The following is a 15,198-nucleotide window of genomic DNA, read 5'->3' on the forward strand; positions in this document are numbered from 1 at the left end:
TCTCAGATAAGAGTTTAATAATGCTGAAAACTGTTCAGTTATACATATTTACTGTATTTTATTTCGTAGCATATTAAATATAGACAAAACAATTAACCTCTAAAGCCTTATTTTGTAATTAACGATGTAAATCTTCTTGAAATTATTTATGAACGAAGTTACTTTATCATTGAAATCTTTATTTCATAATTTCTTATCTTGTCAGAACAAATTGTGCAAAATTCTCTTCATATTATGCTTTATTTACTCATCGCTAATCTAAGAGAATCTGTTGCATCTTTTATTTGTTCTTCCGGATACAATCTGTGAGTCGAATTTGATGTCTTTAGGCTGACAAGATCTGTCAGTAATGTTACGAAAATCAAGTTGACATCTAACACTCCCAAAATATCAGGGTGCATCCTCAACAAATGATAAAAATGTACAGCTACGCGTTTTATTTTATTTGATCTGACAGAACTCCTTGTAACATCTTGTGCAGATGATGAACAATGAAAAACCAGCTCTGATAATGGACTAGCAGCTCCGATTGCCACACAGGATGAGAGGCGGACTGTTTGCATATCGCGTGATGGCTGTCTGCAGATAAGGATCGAATGGAGGAATGTAGACCAGCTCATTTGGCGGCAAAGATTCTTCCACTGTCACCTGTTAAGTGGCTGTCACAGTAGCTGCCTCTCCTTGCGCGAATGAGTGAACTTCATTACTGACTGCCTTCCTTCACTAAGTCTCGAGTTGGATATTTAGACGTTGACAGTAGTTTGCAAAATGACAGTATGAGTACAGATGTCCCAATTCCTATTATATTTATCATCCTGTACGTAATAAATCCTTCCATACATAACGTTCCAATTCTGAAGGTTAAATGGTAAACATCCGGTAAAGTTTGAGATCAACGGTTTTTCTATCTTTCACTGGGCCACTCCAAATGAATGGTGGGCCTTACTGTTTTTTAATTCGTTATTTTATTACGCTTTATCAACTGCTATGGTTATCTAGCATCTGAGTAATATCAAGGTGATAATGCCAGGGAAATGAGTCCAGGATCCAGCGCCGAAAGTTACCCAACACTTGCTCTTAATGGGTTGAGGGAAAATTCTGAAAAACCTCAACCACGTACACTTCCCTCCTGGGATCTGCAAGCATGAATGACGTCACGCGGTGGATAGAAGCAGTACAGGTAGTATATCCTCGCGCATGCGCACTCTCTGTTTTACAGACGAATCTAACGGCCGCTATGCTTCCAGATTCCAGGCGACTAGTGTAACTTGTTCAAACCAGGATTTGAAACCTGTGATCGCTGGTTTCACTGTCAGGCATGCTAACCGATACTCCACAGCGGTGGACTGGCAGTGTTCTTAACTCGTCCGATTTTACATGGATTTATCCAATAGAGACAAGCAACTGGTCTACCGAAATAACGTAATTTCCACATAAATTTAAAAAAATGTAATTAAAATGTAAAATTATTTTAAAAAATAATTAATACAGCCTTTAACAAATTACTAGCCACAGTAATAGGACTCCAAACGAAGTACAAGTAGAACTCATTGAACTCCTGTTCGAATCTTGGAAACCACGCCCCCATAGGTTGATAATACGAGTAATGTAATGTAATCTTTAATATTCATTTGTAAATTAATTTATATATACAGCATACATATACCAAGTGGAAGTGAAATAATCCTGCTGATTTAAACGGACGATAGGGTACACTTAAATAAATAGAAAACATATATATTACATTACGTGATTAAATGGGCACGGTTAATGAGAAAACTAAGTTGGAAGTTTCAGCAGTCTGCCAACATCGCCGCTAACACATTGCTCTTTCTTCTCGTAATACAGATGTAAGAGGTCATCGAACTTAGGTTTGTCTCTCTAGATGAACTACCTCCTATCTCCCTCTCTAACTTCAACGTTGCAATCTATGCGCATCGTTCAGTGGCTTTAAATGAGTGGTTTTTAAATTAAATTTACACGAAAAAAGTCCATGCTATTGACATACACCAGAGGGATAAATAATTCTTTATTAGATTTTCTACCGATATGGACAAAAATTATGATCCTATTCGTAATAGATACCGAATAAGAGGGTGTTAAACATTTGATTAAAAAAACTTTTTTCTGAGAAAACTATGAACTTTCTACAAATATGGTATCACAGTTTTTGTTACGTATTACATGAGCTATTCGCTATGAAAATCTGCAGGGTTATTTGACTGTCGTTTAGTCAACTGTCCGAAGATAGGTGTGAACCTCAGAAGGTGATACCAACCAGGCACCACTTATGAGACAACTAAGCCAGGCGATAATGGAGTAAGATGGCTAGTTATTTTTCCCCTCCATTGCATACATTGCCGATTAGCTACATGTTACACTAATAAGACTTCAGATGCATACAAACAATTGATTTTCCCCTGACACATATCGTCAAGTGAGATGTACTGCCTGATAATAGATGTACAGTAAGGTCCGAAAGTCTTGTCACCACCCCCCTTATTTGTATATTTTTGTGCATCCATTTTGAACATGTCACAGCACATGTGTGACAATGGTTGATGCTTTACGTTCCAGCTTGTTTAGTGATCCAGAACATCAGTATGAGCACCATCATTGTCGCGGCACAAAATGATGCGGCGCCATGTCCTTTGTGAAATTTTCCGCAGCAAAGGCGGTGTGATTTCCCTGAATGGCTCCCTAACAGCTTGCTTCAAATCTTCAATTCTCTAGTATCGATGTTTCGAGACATGCTGCTTAATTATTCCCCAAAAGTATTAGACATTATTGTAAGTTAGACATAGTTGTATTGAATTTCATTTTACATTGGGCATATTGGTATTAGATCCACTTTCTTAGACCTCCTACCATTAGACCTAAGGAATTAGACAATATTGCAAGTTAGACATAAAGGTATTGGATTTGATTGTAAATTAGAAGTAGTTGTAATGGACTTAATTTTACATTAGATTTATTCGTATTTGACCTGCTTTCTTAGACCTTCTGTCGTTAGACCTATGGAGTTAGACATTATTGTATTAGACGTTAAATCTTTAGACGTACTAACCGCTAACCATATTTAGTCGTGTGTATTGCGCAAGTGTTATGTTCAAATGCTGCCGTGTGATGTGACGTAACACGTCATAGTATACACGGAATCGCAAAACGTTCCAGTATTTCTCCCCTTAAATTCTCGCTAACCGTTAATCTTCGGACATAGGTATATCAGGTTAAATTGATGTAGGTTAAGACAAACTACATTATCGTCAAATATTTTACATTCCTGCTGAGACACTCTGTATATATAAACATTTTTATGGTGTCCAATGTGAACTGTACTTTGTTACTCTCAGCTCTTTTATTTTGAAAAGTATTTCAATTACCTTTTTCGTGTCTCTATTATTATCCCTTCCACAAGTTTCCATGCGTTTTGCTGTTCTAATGGTTTTCGCACGAATCTTACAATTTTCACTCAACTCTTGCATTATGAAATATACACGTAATGAAGTTATACTCACTTAAGCGAAATTTATTATTGCAATATTCTATCGCACGACAAGAGGCAATTACTTTTCTTGGTTGTCATAACTTCATCAGTCTTCAATAGTAGCACTTTATAATAGCTAAAGCGCAATCTCGACAAAATTACTTCAAAATCAGCAGCATAAAAGTAGTTGCCAATAACCATTGAAAATTCTCCTTTTGTTTTGTATTACTGTTGGGTCGATGAGGACAGTGTAATGATCAAAATTACTATTTATCTGAATCAGGAAAAATCTTAATGATCAGCCATGTTCAGGAACAGAAATGGCGGTGAAAAGTGTTCATTTGAAAAATAAAAATAAAATACTGTAGGCCTATATATCACTTAAAAATATGAACCAATTACGATGAAACTAAGAATTATGACTAGGGTAGAAGAGAAGATATTATCTCAGATTTCAAGTTTACAACACTTAGCGGAAGTTCTTCCAGTCTGATATCTATCAGAGTAAGATACTGTATACTAGAGACGAACAACGATCGAGAAAACGAGACTAACAGCGCCCGCAAAGCCGAAAACCCGCACAACAATGTTGTATTACGTCGCGTCCTTGACGTAAAGACTGGTTGTGAGTGTTTCGAGACTCGATATTGATGAGTCCCGACATCCCGAAGTCAAGCAGCCTTGATTTGCTACAGTTGTTTATATCTGACTGAACTTTTACCTACTTTGACAACTGTTATATGTGTATAAACAATCAAGTAGTCTATTTAAAACATCTCTACCTATGGCCTTCAGTGTATAATAATCCGTTCCCCAGTCTTTATTTAATTACTAGGCCCTTATTAAAACGCTAGGAATTTTCTTTTCATATGTTTGAGATAAGTGTGCAATCTCAAGTAAAAAAATATTAATGTCATGTTTTATGTTTCTTAGAAATGCAAATTTATTTGAGAATTTTTTTTTATTATTTATATAATCATAGGTAATTTCATATAATAGAACCAGAACGTTTTGATAACTAAGATACTGTTCTGTTTTGTCTTTTTGTTTCATTTAAACATTTATGTTATTTATTTCAATTATGTATGTTATTCAAAGTTGAAATCTTTCCACGTCGACCAAATGCTATTTCGGGAATGACGAGCCGAGACTCGAAAGACAAATGCAGCGAACACAGCGAGCGAGAGTGGCAGTTAGTTTTGTTCATCTGTACTGTATACAGAGTCACATTTTTCTGCAGTTTATTGTATTTTTCAGAAACATCAAGCGAATTCTTACATCAACCAACTCTCATAAAATTGTGAATTTTAATGCGACAGTTACAATATGTTTATGTAACACGTTTATCGCAGGACTAAGGAATAATCTATTGATTACAGTTGAAACTACATTCATAACAAAGCTCTCATGTCGTTGACATACTGTGTCTCAATGAAACACTTGGTAGCTTTATAGTTTCAGATAAAATTCGGTAAACACGGGATAACACACAGCGAACTGGAATCCTTAGATTGGGAAAACGTTGTCTGTATTCCTCAACAGCAGCCTATCCATTACCATCACAAAATCCATGAACAAAAAGTGTATCTGCATGTTCAATATGCGAATACACGGATTAAATACAACCCCAGCACCATGTTCAGACGATTATTGATAGTATCGAAAAAAGGGGGGGGGGGAATCATTAATAATATTATAAGGGTTTCAAAAAAGAGTTAGACAACACGATTCTCTTCCAGGAGTCGATCCTAACGATTCAATCTGACATTAGGATTCTTCCCTTTGCAACCAAGTGTAGGATAGTAGAATAGAAACGTTATTATCTATAGTAATAGAAACGATTTGACTATCGATAATTTTGATAGTTTTTCATAATTATCGACAGTATCGATAGTACTATCGATTATCACCCATCACTAGTCCGGATTAACTTAGCGTAACAGAGCAGGCGACCCCTCAGGTCTTGCCTATTTGTCCTGATGATGGAACCTGTATGTAGTTCCGAAACGTTGGAAATGCCAAGTTCTAGGACACGGTGGAATACCCAAAAACCTAAAATCACAGTCACCATGAAAGCCTAAATCTCATGAAATATTTACACATTTCCTGCCTCATCCGTAAATAACTTCACGCTTCTGTTGCTAGAAACATATACGGCTCTGTTTTGACGATGATTAAGAGCAGCTTCTTACGTTTCAACTTGTATTTTTATCATTACATTACTTCTCAGTCATTCACATTTTCCTAGATTCTTATTATTTTTTTTTTTTTTTGTGATCGAAGCCAGTTTCCTCTGCAATACATCCACAGGATCCTACGGTCTCGGAACCAGGACAAGGAAGTTAATGTAGTCGCGTTAAGGAAAACAAGTGACAGTGCTTCTAGAGCAGGCCTGCCATCTGGCGGCGCATTCCGGCTCGAATCAGTGTCCTTGGCAAAGAGGTCGAAGCCACCGACAGGTCCAGATGTTCTTCTTTCAGCGTCCATGTGCTTCAAATTTCGTAAGGATTGACAGTTGGGAAGACCTGGTTACCATAGCAACGGGAATAGCAGTGCTGCCACGTTTACTTTATACGCTTCAATGGTTTACAAGTTCAGGTGCTCCTAAGTTGAAGAAACGTAGCCTATATTATGTCGACTCTTCGACATATTTTGTTTTTTTATATGTTATCAATGAGCAATGAGCTTATCTATCTACTTGTATTCCACTGTCTTTCCGTCTTTTCACTTATTTTCGTATAAACAGACTGCAATAGTATTCGAAGTCTACGATATTACGTGGATATAAAGAAAGTATTGAATAATGTAAAGGCTGACTTCAATATTATTTCGATAAAAATATATGTACTGACCATTTTTAATACCCAAGACGTGACTTTTGCAACAATTTATTCTAATGAATACATACATAGGCCTACATAAGGAGCCAATAAAACTCTATACGCACGAAATTACAAAATGTTTGCTTCAAAACGGCGTTGATTTATTTCAATCTCTTTGACGTGGTAAAACACAAAATAAAGATGCATTTGAAATTTGTCCTTTAATTAATTCATTCATTCTTTTTCCGTTATCATTTTCATCGATGTAAACTTCTTTTCCTTCTTTTTCGGCAACATATTTCGCTCAATAGCCAACATTTCTACACTTTCTGTACTTGTTTTCAATTTTCGAAATGATTAAATCCTACGATATGTGTTGATTGAGTAATTCGAGAGACTTAACATAAGGGTTCTAGATTTGAAAATTTGTACAAAGACTATTGCTAGTTTATTTAAAGTAAGAATATTGGAAAAAATTTGGATGCTAATTCAATGATACACTAATTGATCGCTGGTACACATTGCAACGTAAGTATTTCTGCACAGTCTTCCAGATCACACTGCCAATTTTATACTGGCAAAAATTCAAATAGCTATCTTGGAGCAAAAGTAACAAATATAAATGACACTCGGGAGGAAATTCAACGCAGAATAAATATGGGAAATGTCTGATATTATTCGGTTGAGAAGTTTCGTCATCTAGTTTGTTGTCAAAAAATCTGGAAGTTAGAATTTATAAAACAGTTATATTACCGGCTGTTCTGTATGGTCGTGAAACTTGGACTCTCACTTTGAAAAAAGAACAGAAATGAAGGGTGTTTGAGAATAAGGTTCTTAGGAAAATATTTGGGGCTAAGAGGGATGAAGTTACAGGAGAATTGAGAAAGTTACACAACGCAGAATTGCACGCATTGTATTCTTCACCTGACATAATTAGGAACATAAAATCCAGACGTTTGAGATGGGCAGGGCATGTAGCACATATGGGCGAATCCAGAAATGCGTATAGAGTGTTAGTTGGGATGCCGGAGGGAATAAGACCTTTGGGGAGACCGAGGCGTAGATGGGAGGATAATATTAAAATGGATTTAAAGGAGGTGGGATATGATGGTAGGGACTGGATTAATCTTGCGCAGGATAGGGACCGATGGCGGGCTTATGTGAGGGCGGCAATGAACCTCCGGGTTCCTTAAAAGCCGTAATTAAGTAAGTAAGTAAGTAGATAGATAGATAGATAGCTTTATTGATATTGTTCACAAAAGTACAAAACTTAATAATTTAACAAAAGATCTATATACAAATGTAGTTCTACATAATAAATATACAATTTCCTAAACTAATTAATCTATCGCAAATCTCAATAATTTATTGGTTCAAACTTGCACTTACGTCTTGTTTTAGTGCATGTTTAAACCAATCGTGATAACCCTTAAGACTTTAAACCTTAATTATTTGCTCCTTTTCAAAAATCTAATTGTAATATTTAGGTCTTATTTTACATAATAATTTATTATTCCAATTAGATGATCAGATGTCGACATACTGTAAGTCATGAACCTGAAATAGCTGAATCGGTACATTCCATATGTAGGTTAATCTTTCTTTCTTACAATATTTTCATGTCAGCAGAAATGTTTGCGTAACTTCTACGAAGACTACCGCATGCCTGCTTAAAAACAAGCTTGACAAATTGCTTACATAATCAACCTCAATTTAGTTTCACCATTATGTCGCATGTACTCATTATCGATTCATTTCTATTATGATTTCTATTATGATCTAATAAATTTATTATAATTGCATTCTTATTGAAATTAAAATATATTAGTTAACCAATTTATAAAGTCAAATTTTCTTCTGAACTTTTACTAATTAATATAACTATCGGAATACCTTAATAACTACCTTAGTTCTCTATTTTCAATTTTTTTTATTATTATTTAAAAAAAAACCTTGACGTAATTCTATCTTATTTTCAAAACCTGTCTTCTTACCTTATTTAATTAATAATAAGTTTTTCTGATTTTAGGAAAATTTAATCTTTGCTGATGCCTATCTCTTAGTAGGTAGTTTCGTTCAGTATCTATAGTTTTGATTGAATCTACTTTATTTCTGTTAGAGTTTCTATTTGTCATTTTACCTCTTATTAACTGTTCGTCACCTGCTTCTACTTCATCGGTCGGTATCGCACAGCTCCTCCAAATTGTAGCACTTCCTCTCGCGCACCCCGGACTACCAACGGCATGTGGCATTCTTATTAATTGGTCTTCACTTGCGCTGACTTTGCCGGTTGATCCACAATCGCTTCTCCTTGATGTATTTTCACTTGCGCGCCTCGGACTACCCTCACTGGTCGTTCTCTCAGTCTGTGCCCCAGCTCCCCAAACAGCATCTTCACTGGTTCCAGCTTCTTCTTCCATACAAGGTTTTCCTTCTTCACTCTTCTTTCTTCTAAAGGGATCTGTGAAAACAGTGCTGTCTAGTTTATTTAGGTATGCTCTAATATCATTCACTGCCGTAAGCTCATCAATTCTTCTATTTGTTATTTCTGATTCCTTCTGCCCGCTTGATGAGTTACTTTTCTTATCAGTCCTCTCTACGCTTCTAGACTTCCTGTTTCGTGATGCACTTCTGTTTACGTGTGGTGTCGATGATGCTCTATTTCCACAAGTCTCTATTTCGTTATTTCTGTTGTAGCAGCAACTTAATAAATCCTCAGTGAATTGATTATTTAAGGCCTCTACGTTAACTATGTTTCCGTTTATCTTCATTTTATCTTTTACTAAAGTTGCCCTCAATCCTTTACCTCGAGCTTCTTTTAATATTGGAATTAGTTTCTTTCGTTTCTCTCTAATTTCTTTTGCAAAGTCATTTTCTATGAATATATTTGTGCCTTTGAGTTGACGCGTATTGGCAATGATGTGCTCTTTGATAAAGTAACTGTTCAATTTCACAATAATTGGTCTTTTTTTTCCGTTACCGACTCTATACGCGTTATTAATCGCACTTATGTCCAAGTTTAGACTGAAATACTTAGTTAATAATTCTAACACTACGAAACCAGTATCAATTCCTTTTTCATGATTGCGCTCTTCAACACCATAAATTACAATGTTATTAATTCTACTGCCATTTTCCCATTTTTTAACTATCGATTTTAACACCACCTGCTCTTGGATAACCTCCTTTAACTTCTTTTCCACTTCAGTGTTTACTAATGTATCTATATCACTTGCTACTTTGTTTAGTAGAAAACTTGCCTTTAGTCTGTCTTCTCTCGTTTCTTTCATATAGTTTATCCATTCTCTTTGAAACACTTCATCACTGTAGACTCTTCCTTCTGTATCTCCAGGACCAGGGTTTAACTCCACATTTCCAATAATCAGTAGAACTGATAAAACAGCTGCGGCCACAAATATGTTGATGCTATCAGACACTATTGCATTTTCACCTTTTGAACATCTGCAACACTGCCCTGCATTGAAGCACCCGATTCGCGCCCTGTAAGAATTTAGGTCGTCGCCCATACCTTCTTCACACGCTAACCTACTTGTATATGCTGCTTACTACACAACCGTTCTCTACGACAAGTAAGTAAGTAAGTAAGTAAGTAAGTCAACATTTTGCACGGAAAATGAGTTTTCTTCCATTCTATGCTGTACTCACTATTCACAACTCGCACTTCCTTCCCGCACGTGAAATTAGAGTACCGTTCTTCTTATTTTCGTCAGTTCTAAAACTGAAAACCAGTACACGTTTGTATCTCATAAATTTTGGGTCCTCCATTTTTTCATTCTTTCATTACACCATATCCACGTTCTTCTTCTTTGTAATTATTATTTCACCTAAACCCCATAGCCTCGTCTATTGCTCAAGAGGCAGCGCATTTGTTTTCCCCAATCATAAGGCAAATGCCAGGTAATCTTTTGGCAAATCCTCGGACCTCACCTCATCCTCACTACATCTCGCCAAAAAGTTGTAAAAATAGTAGAAAATTGCAAAATTGTAAAAATTGTAAACAAATGATAAAAACTGTAAAAAAAACTGTAAAAATTATAATTGTAATCTTGTAAAATTTTGACTTGTTACACACCTTAAAGCTTCATTGATAATGTAAGTTCTATGAAATATAATAAATGAAATAAAAAATGAAAATGAAACCAGGTCGTGATGGAATTTATAATGGGTTTTCTCGGGTTACTCCCATTTGCCTCTATGATTCCATCAACACTCCATTTTTCCCGCATTTCAACTTTTATCTACAATTATTGTCAAAAACAGGTTGGAGTGAAATCTTGAGGGTACTACTGGTTTCCAATGCTAATATAGGAAGAACTTGGGGCCAAGGGCCCTGGAGTTTATCAGGCTACTCGTCTGAGTATGAGACCTGGTTGTCACCTGTCAGCATCGGATTCACAAATGCTATCCGAGAAACCCGTCGAACTTGGACAATCATCGTATATAGGGATCACAATGAGTCAAAGCAAGCCTAAATGCATCCCCATTACAGAAAATGTAGGCTTGCATGATAACGTTACGCCTTAACCGCAACACTGCCATGCATCCTCATAATTTACCTATAGTCTGCTAAAATGTTACTATGTCATTAACTTTAAAGACCTTAATTAACACTAGCTATTGTAGATTATAATAATTCTGTAACATTGTACTGACTCCTTCTCAATGGAGTTCTATTGTGGAGGTCGAAATCACCAGAACTAATAGCTTAAAAGAAATTCAGCTAGGGGTGTGAGAAATCTTCAATATATCGCTCATAGGCTGCAATAATGGCGCAAATAAAAAAAATAGATTACAACCAGGCTTAGGATCCGAGACAACTTAAGAATGAAGTAAAGTTACAGTGCAACGGAGTATAGATGGAGTCTTTAGCGCGTTGAGTTTGTTTACCTGTGCGTCAGTGTACAATCCGGTCCGTTATCAGAGGTACAATATTCTTCAATCTCTCTCTACGAAACGAACTCAGGCCATCACAGTGCATTTTCAGTTCAAAGTGAACAGTTTTTTCGAACTAGTTGCAAGTATGTACATGGTTGTTCATTGTAACGCTAACGCCTTCAACGTCGCCGAGGGACATGAGGTATGTATGCTACTTCATTTTCCACCGTCACTAGATTGTACTATTAACAGTAGAATATAACGCAGCACATTGACGTCGTTGTTTACATTCACAGTATGTCTGTCTACTATGTTCAAGGAACTCTACATTCAAGTTGTGCGTGTATTAGTTGACAAAGTGTCCTGAATTCTAAGCCTGGTTATAACTATGTTACCTGAAATCTTATGGACTACGAGCGACTGAAAATACACGTACAATATCCACGTCTCAAAGACTTTGCCTGTTTGAACACTGCATTACATATGGATACATTCCGTTATTTTAAACTTTTAGATATTTTAAATTTAATTTTAAACATTGGTACACAGTTTGTTATTAGTAACTCAACATTTTTTAAATTAATCCAAGTGTGACTTTTTTACAAGAATATTTTAACTCATTGTATTGTATACTGTTGTGAATTAGAGCCACATTTAGGCCTATGCTTTTTCAAAATGATCATGCATGTTTTTTTTTAATGCATATTATGTGTTCTCTTATTGTATAGCCATCACTTGTGTTCAATTTTGTTTGCTTTATTGTGTCACATGAAGACGACTTTTGTATAAGTCGAAAATATTCCTGAAATATAATATAATGTGATGTGTGAAATATATAATTTAATATGATGTGACAGAATTCATTCTGTGCTTACACTTCGAGAAATTTCTGACTGAAATCATATAACCTTTTTTATATTATAATTCCAACTTATCTGAAACTAAACATGACCTTCAATCTTATGGACTCGTTTACTCTTAATTCTATTATTTAATCATATTATTTCCGTATTTTAGGGCTAGATCTAATTGTAAGGAAAACTTGAAAATTATTTATTTCAAATCTTTATTTCTTCGGTTGTGCCAATATTGCAGTCAAAGAGCGATATCTTTTTCTATTTTTTTTTTTGTGATATCCGATACTCAAAGTTTTCTTCTTAATAACTTCATATTATCCATCTCTGAATTTTCTTGCCAGTCTGCATCAGTACCCCAAGTATTACAACACTTTAAAAGAGAAATTACCATTCATTCACAAGATTTAGTTCTACTACTGCCAATCAATATATTGAACCGAATAATTCCACTAGTCCATAAATTGGGGGGGGGGGGAAGCCAACATACTAAGTTCAACATAAAAATGTGAGAACCACAGCTTTTATGCACTCACATCGACAATCTGAAAGGAGGTGTGCAGAAACTCTAGTCAGAAATGCACATTCCATTCGATATTTTAAAAAGCTATGGCAGGGGGCGCTAGAATCTAATGTAAAAACCATGTTCGGGAGCACTTCTTTCCCTCCTCCCCTGTAAGGTTCGGCAATCCCTCCATACACTTATTTCTCAAACGCAACACAAGTTTTATGTGCAATTATGTTCCGTCCGCCAGGAAGAATCGTAGAGGTTCCGCCTTTCAACTAAATCGATGGGAATTACAACGCAGATGCCTGCTACATCATGTGAAGCTGGAAGTCTAGCAACTGTATCTACAGTATACATACATTTATCATTCGCAATTTATTCTGGAGTGCTGGTTCTATTCGTTTCCCAAAGAGAACGCAAGAAAAACCCACGAGGATCCTTGTTCTTCTTTGATTTAAAAGCGCACTGAACAAAAATATATATTTTACCAAATGTTGCAGACAACAGAGTGTTGATAACAGCACCGAAAATCGCAACTAAAAATTCCAAATTGTTCTCAATATATGAGCGAAGGAATTTTGTTCACCACTGTCACTGACGTCACACTGCCGGATCCGTGGCTTACGTTATGTAGCTGCTCAATGCTTTATTACGAAAAGAACGGAGTTTTCGCGATTTGGATATGAATTATAGTGAATGTGACGTGATTAACTAAAGCAAGAGTGTGACATCACACGTATCGCGAGTATTCACGTTTAGAGGTGTGTTACATGGAAACCATTAGTTGTATGTACATCTAGCGTGCGCCATTATATTTATAATTAAACGCATTTTGTTTAGAATATATCATCCAGAATGTGATTTTTCAGTTCAGTACCCCTTTAAGTTGAAGTGGAAACAGCCAGACTTAATCAGCCACTTGTGCTTAGCACGTAGTTGCCAAATATTTGTAATTCATGAACAACATTCAGGTCTGCAATTGTTTCAATATCCATAGCAACTCTTAATCTCTCTCATTTTTATTCCCTCATTATAATTAAATACTGTGCGCTCCAATAAAATATTAGAGGTCTCAGTTGCAACATATAATTTTGCATTATGTTTCTGATAAGTTTACGGTTTAAGAGTATTCCATCACTTTAATTATGAATATATCACATTAAGTGGTGGATGTTTGGCAACGCTGTTACCGAAACTTAGACGCATACTTCACCCTAAACTCTGAGAACCGCGGGAGGACGTAAGGCCAGTCACCTCGTTAAACAGATATGATTTTGACACTGCCTACATAATCGCCCTCACTGCTGCAGGAAAGAGGTGTTTCCATGCGTTTGCAAGTGTTACTGAATTTACTGCGATGTTGAAAATATTTCTAGAAACAAAGTCGATTTCCGATTACATAAGAAGAATTAAAGCAAAGGAAAATTCAGTCCCTTTTATCTTAAAGGTTTAGTCTTTGGAGTTACGTCATTGAACACCTTCCTCCCTGTAGGCCTATTCCTCATGTTAGTGTTTTATAGTTCGCAAGATGGTAACAGTAGTTACCTCTTGTTTTCAGATTAATGTTGTGATGACTTGGGAGATTTTTTCACTATGGTTTTAATTACGCTCATAGAATAGTAGTAGTTTCGAATTATTTTGAAACAGTTTCAGTAGCAGAAACACAACGCAGAATGTGCAATTATTTTAATATACTGTCGATCAATACCGACGCGAAAGACAATAGTGAGCACAGTGAAGAAATTTGATGGATTAGGAACTGTTCTCAACATTAACAAAGGAAGGACGACAAGGACATGAGGCAACATTGAAGCCGTGAGAAAATCAGTGATTCGAAGTCCCAAAAATGGACATCAGATATGCACACAAGAACTGGATGTGCGTCCGATATCTCTTAGGGAGAATTTTGAAAGAGGACCTCAAATTCTTCCGTTATAGAATGCATGTATAACATTTGCAAAAATAGAACGCGACAAGTGTGGACGTGTTCAAATGTACATTCGGCATAGAGAATGTTTGCTTTACAGACGAAGCTTATTTCTACCTTAATGGGTCAGTAGATTGCCATAATATCTAATTTTTTGGTTCCAATCGCTCAGACCAAGTCACAGAACAATTTCTCCATAGTCCAAAATGCACTGTTGGTGAGCTTTGAGCGCTAGTGGCCATTATTGCTCCTCTGTGATTCTCCCGTGAGAATACGATGGCAGTGACAGTAAACAATAAATGCTGTCAGGATATTTTCAGGTCACTCATTGCTGAATTGGATCACTATGGGAATGTCAATTACAATGGGTCCAACAAGAAGGCTCATTCCACACACCGCGAATTCAGCCATATCACTGCTGCAAGAGCATTTGGAGGAATCCTATCATTTTCAAAAGAAGTGGCTTCCCACAGGCTCATCATCCACCAGATCCAAGTTCTTGAGATTTTCTCTTATGGACTACAAAAAAGACGATCTCGCAGCAAATTCGAACACTGTCAAGTGAAGAGAAATGTAGAGCAGTTGATCCATTCAATCCCAGTGTAAGATGTGCTGTAGAGTAATAGGAAATTTTGGACTTGCTTAAATTTCTTAAGTTTTTCTGAGATAACTATCCAGAATGTTGTTCTAGATGCATAAATCTT

The sequence above is a fragment of the Periplaneta americana genome, chromosome 5, assembly GCF_040183065.1.
Source record: "Periplaneta americana isolate PAMFEO1 chromosome 5, P.americana_PAMFEO1_priV1, whole genome shotgun sequence".
NCBI classification, from domain to species: Eukaryota; Metazoa; Arthropoda; class Insecta; order Blattodea; family Blattidae; genus Periplaneta; species Periplaneta americana.